The sequence below is a fragment of the Pimephales promelas genome, chromosome 7, assembly GCF_988280905.1.
Source record: "Pimephales promelas chromosome 7, fPimPro1.hap1.1, whole genome shotgun sequence".
Classification (NCBI taxonomy): domain Eukaryota; kingdom Metazoa; phylum Chordata; class Actinopteri; order Cypriniformes; family Leuciscidae; genus Pimephales; species Pimephales promelas.
Genome location: NC_142775.1, coordinates 15,565,952 through 15,571,951, shown reverse-complemented (window position 1 = coordinate 15,571,951; position 6,000 = coordinate 15,565,952). Strand labels below are relative to the sequence as shown.

The window sequence follows — 6,000 nt, the reverse complement described above, 5'->3', positions numbered from 1 at the left end:
CGCTTTAATCTCCAAAACCGGAAACGGAAGAGCATCCTTGCGTCAAATGCGGAATTTATTTTACCCTGCACATGCGCTTCATCATTTTACCTTCATATCCAAACACTATAGGCTAATCGCGCACCACTCCAATACATAAACGTCCCCTACTTCTCCACTAGGTGGCGATGTATTATGTTTACCGTTTGGTAAAATAGTAGCATATACGTCCTTGCTTTAAAAAAATCTAGAAAGATGGATTTATAGTGGTTGTAAACCAGTTGAAGGTCAGCTTGGGCATCCTGGGAGACCAGCTAGTTTGGTTCAAGCTAGTTTTATTCCACCTTCTTTTAACTGGTATCACTGGCTGTGATCATCTGCAATGTGGAGAGCATCAACCACAAAACATTACGTTTTTTATGTTTTAACTGCATATTGAACAACACACACAAAACTTACAAGCAGTCTAAAAGCTTCAATCGCCATGCAACTTAGCCTTCCTTTAAAAAAATCAGTTACAATTTACAGTTCAACACACTTTTAATTTAACAAACCAAACGATTGGGAAAATCAAGACATGATTACTTTTTGATTTGTGTGGGTTAATAGAGGTAGGCTAAGCAAAGAAGTTGCAATTGCCAGTTTAACAAAACTGCACATCGATTTACTTTAAAACAAGTAAAATATACTTATGGAAATGTTTTGCAAATCTCCAGACTCCAGTGAAACTTGAAATCAATCTCCTCTTAAGCCTCATGCAACTACCTTTGGTTTGAAGTAACCCGGCCCATCTGAGAGTGAGTGGCCCAAAACTCAAAGAACTGGGGGGAGAAGTGGAGATAGAGGAGTGCAGATCGGATCGAAAACAGATCTCCCACCGCACATCACAACCAACGACTCAACAAACTTGCTTGGTGTACATTTCTGCCGTGTTGACGGCTAAATTACTTTTTAATGTTCGAGTAGGCTAAGTAGCCTACAGTAATTTGAAGACGCGTGTGATGGATCGTCAAAGTTTGCGAGGTGGTGCAACTGTAGCGCTTCGTCGTCCCCGAATGATGTAGTTTTGCTAAAACATGTTGCTCTTGCAAAACAAAATAAACCGCTGATGGAGTTTCGTGACAGAATCACTTTTAACATTTTTGTTTTAAGTACAATTGCGTTGTTTTTCGGATGCACGCTGGACAACTGCAACTGACGAACTAGCCTATACAACATCAAAAGAGGTAAATATGTATTTCGTTATGATGATTTACTCTTAAGGTTACTGATCGCAATCTGTACGCAGCTTGAATATGTTTTCAATTCATTAGGCTACATCTTTCAGTTGTTACAAGTGTCGCGACATTAACTTTGCTGTAGCATTTGAAATGTGTCATATGAAATAACTATGCTGACGAGAAGAGATTTTGGCGCTTTACATTTCGTAACTTAGAGGCATATTGTGACTGCAAGCTCAAACTTTTGTCAACTTGTGTCCCATCCAGTTAGGGATGGGAATCGTTAAGAATTTAGCGTTTCGGATTCCTCCAAACGATTCCGGTTCTTTAATGGTTCTAATAAAGTTTCGTTTTGTATTTTAAAGTAGGCTAATAGGCTATTTGTTTTGATTGCCGAACGAATATCCAATAGCTGTTATGGGCATAAATGAGTCGATTATTACTGAATAAATTTGATTCACTTACTGAACTAAAAGTTAGGCTAGTAAATGTTAGAGGGTTGTATTTTGGAAACATAAAAGTACTGTATACTGAGTGATTGCTCGTTTGATAACGTTAATGTTAAATTCGCGTTTTGTTGTTAAATAGCCTAAACATGTTTTTAAAATGTCTGTTGGCTACAGTAGGCTATATGATTTCTCATATGTTGTTACCTGCTCAAATCTGAAATTACCTCTGCAACTGGGCAACAGACTGTTGAGAACAGAAAATACAATAAATATTCTCACTTATCGTAGTTTTTGAATCATTAAAAGAATCGGCTCACAAGAGTCATTCGTTTGGAATCATGTCATCCCTTCATGAGTTGGTCTACGCTTTTCCACGCTATTCACACTGTTTGTTTGTGATTCACCTAAAAGAACCGATTGATAAGAGTCGTTGGTAATCGTAGGTAGCCTACTATTCCAGTTTAAGATTCAGAGAAAGTGTTTAAACGTTTTTTTTTTTAACGTTTCTGAATAAAAAACCGGGTTCTCAGTTCCTTCAAAATATTGAATCATAGTTCATAGTTATGTAAACTGAAAAGTTCCTAAAGAATTTTTTTTTAATTTGATATATATATAGTATGTCGGCTATAATTTAGCTACCAAAGAGTAGCAAACAAACTCAAGTTACTATAGTTGCTACTAACTTCCTACAAAAATATTGCAAATAATTGAATGTATTATGTAAATATATTGTTTTGTTTTTGTTATGTTTAAAGGATTGGCAAAAAGAGTGTCAAGAGTGTGCCTTGTTTTCCTGAAAAACAGAAAAGTGTGTGCTTGTGTTAAATTGAATGTGATGCCCAGTTGAGAGCATTAGCATAAGAATAAAAGGTCTTAGTGAATTTGCCATTGTGTAGAATGAGAAGCGCCAGCAGTCAGAGGCAGAGCGAGTGAAAGGATTCAAAAAGGGGGAAAAAAATGAGCCCATTCAGATTATTCAGCCTGGTTTGGGCTATGGTCATCAGCTTCTTAAACATGGGTTGGCCGTGTCACTTTAATCTTCTCTTCCTGCTGCTCTACACATTTTCACACATTTCCCTCTTGTCCTGCTGCCTAAATCAGGGCTGTTCAGCCTTGGAATTCCGCGGGAGATTTTAACAAACGCTCATAAAAGGGAGGGACCTTGAATGACATTGCACATGCACCGCACAAGGACGAGACAAGACAGTGCAGTGACAATCATAGAAAAAGAACAGTAACTCTATTGTTAGGATGTAAAACATTGAAATTTCTATACAGAAAATAGGATGTATTATAAATGTTTAGTCACCGTTAAATCAAAAGTGAAAGTTCTTTGTTTTTTTTTATGAAATATTGCAGTATTTATTATAAATTATTTTAAAATAATGTTCGTCTTGCCACGACTTCTTTTCTCACATGAGATCACAACAAAAGCAAACAACAATTGCAGTCAGTTCCTGGTGGAAAAAATCAAGTACACTTTTTGTTTTGTTCAAGAATCGTTAGGAAAGAAAAGACCATCGCAACTTCCTTTTCATGCAGACTCTTATGATAGAGATACAGTTATTTTCATTGTACATCCTCAGCAGACACAGGAAATGAATTGTCAACAGAAAAACCTGAAATTATTTAGAATCTGATCTAGAACTAGACTTTGTATCTTTGATCAATGTTGTGTGCCGGGCAAGACCTGAATCTCTTTATCGGTAAGAAAAAGCTTTGAGGAGTGCCTGAAGTACACTTGTGCCTCAAAGTGAATTGATGAGACTTTAATGGCCGTTTAAAGTGCTGTGAAAGACAGCTGTGTTTCAAGTTTGTGTGCTGCGTCTCTAGTGTGGGACTGAATTGAAGATGAGGGCAGTGTGGTGAGAAAACAGAGATGTGAGAAGTGGTAGCTGCTTACATTCATTTGCCCTCTCAAAGGCTGTTCTTTGAAACCCATCTCCTCAGCTTTGGCCCGTAGGACACGGGACAATCCCTGCATTTTAGTAGCTTGTGTCGGACACCCCTCCAGACATCCGCCTCATTCTCTCACAAGTGTCTGGGGTTAATAAGGATCACATCACATCCGGTTTATGAGTGTGGATGAGATCCTTCACAGCTTGTTCCTCCTTCATTCTCTCATGCAACTATCAGGGCATTGTTAAAGGGTTAGTTCACCCAAAAGTGAAAATTCTATCTTTGATTCCAAACCTGTAATAGTTTTATTCTTCTTCAGAACACATATTAAAGGAGTTCACTTTAAAAAAAAAAAAAAACTTTTGCTGATAATTTACTCACCCCCATGTCATCGAAGATATCCTAGTCATTCTTTCTTCAGTCGAAAAGCAATTAAGGTTTTTGATGAAAACATTCCAGGATTTTTCTTCATATAATGCACTTTACTGTCTGGGAACCAAACGGTTCAAGGTCCAAAAGACAGTTCAGTGCAAACTGTTGAAAGGGCTTTAAATGATTTTAGACGATGAATAAGGGTCTTATCAAGCGAAAGGATCGCTCTTTAAAAAAAAATAACAAAGTTTAAGTTTTATAAGCTCAAATGGTCACCTGTATTGCGATGCGCGTTTGTGACTCTCCTATTCGAATTCATTCATCAAAATTAAGTCAACACGTTCATTTTGTTCGTTGAATGAACCAAATGACATGAAAAAAAGATTTGTTCATTTTGATAAACCAGTTCGAACCGGAGAGTCACGAACGCACATCACAGAACAGATCAAGGCAACCATTTCAGCTTATAAAACGTAGACTTTGTTATTTATTTATTAAATGAACGATCGTTTCGCTAGATAAGACCCTTATTCATCATTTGAAATCATTTAAAGCCCTTTGAACATTTTGCAGTTTGCACGGAAACAGTCTTTTGGACCTTGAACCGTTTGGTTCCCATTGAAGTCCATTAAAATCCTGGAATGTTTTCATCAAAAACCTTAATTTCTTTTCGACTGAAGAAAGAATGACATGGACATCTTGGATGACATGGGATGAGTAAATTATCGGTAAATTATAGGGGTTAATGACAGAAATTTTCAAATTTGGCTGAACTATCCCTTTAAGTCTGTACAGATATCATCACAGAAACCACACACACACGCAAATGTATATAAAAAGACTTTAATATGCCATTAAATAGCATATGGCGCATAAGTGAAAGACCAAAGTTTGATTGATTGATCTTATTAGTCATCATCAACTGTTGCCAAGCCTAAAGGAAATAAGGCCCATTACATGGAGTCTTGTTGCCTTAGATGAAATAGCAAGTTTTCATTTTGAGGGACTGCTTGATCTTTTACAGTGGAGACTCACCATATGTTTTTTTTTTTATTTTTTTTTTATAAATAATGCAGCAGTGCAGTATTATGAATTCCAGATCCCAGTGCATTGGGTAAAAGTTGTTGGTTTAATGCATGTGCATGTGTGCGGGTAAAGAAAGTACACAAGCAGGAACGCTGTTCACCTTCCTCAAAGGCTTGTTAAGCTGTAAGCCTTCTGCTATGTTCTCTTTCAAAGTTTTATTTTATTATTATTATTATTTTTTGCTCTTAACTCTTTCATTTCTTTAGTGCTGTTAAGCTGGCATGCCACTGTTTAAAGACAGCTGGAAAATGAACAGTTGAAATGTATACTGTTTACATTAAGTTATATTTGACTTGCCAGTGCTGTGACTCACAGTGAATGGCTAACGTTTCCCAAACCACACGTCCACCTGTGATTCATGCAAACCTCCAGACACAGTATGCGGAGGAGGACGGACCTAAATTTATTTTATTAGCTGACCACGAATAAACATCTTACTAGACCAAAATTACAAGTCTGTATTTGAATTTTAGATGAGGTGTAGTGACAGCTGAGTCTGTTGGAATATCCATAGAACATGAAAACAAGCTGTGGTGCTGGGAATTGTATGTAGATTACTGTCAGAATGAGTTCAGTGGTTCTCAAACTGCACGGGAGTTTCCCCGGCTGGTAGACGCACAACTCAATTTAGCTTTTTTTTTTTTTTACTTTATTTATTTTAGTTTATTTAATGTTCAGTGTTTTATTTCTATTTTATGATCCATATACACCTTTATACAGGAGCAATCCATCCAGCGCATGTATATTCTTGAACCATAAAAAGTCCACTGAAGTGAATATAATTGTTATACATGACCAGCTGTTTAATTTTAAATATAAAAAAAATGGGAAAAATCAGGGAAAATATGGGAAAATCAGTTTCAGTGCAACCAGTGTAGATTGATTCCCAAACGAATGACTGAATTGAGTCTATTTTTGTTAGTGAATCAAAAACAAATAGAACAACCGGTGTAGATCGATTCCCAAACGAATAACTCGATTCTTAGTGACTAAAA

At 36.7% G+C, this 6,000-nt stretch overlaps 1 protein-coding gene across 2 annotated transcripts in view; it reads left to right on the top strand.

Moving 5' to 3' along the window:
• The first annotated feature begins 795 nt into the window (after window positions 1-795).
• The window catches only part of gli2a (GLI family zinc finger 2a), a 99,496-nt gene continuing 94,291 nt past the window's right edge, over window positions 796-6,000 (top strand). For both annotated transcript variants that reach the window (XM_039687364.2, XM_039687363.2), the window contains exon 1: window positions 796-1,205. The gene's annotated coding sequence lies outside the window, so the exon portion shown is untranslated. The remainder of the gene's footprint in view (window positions 1,206-6,000) is intronic.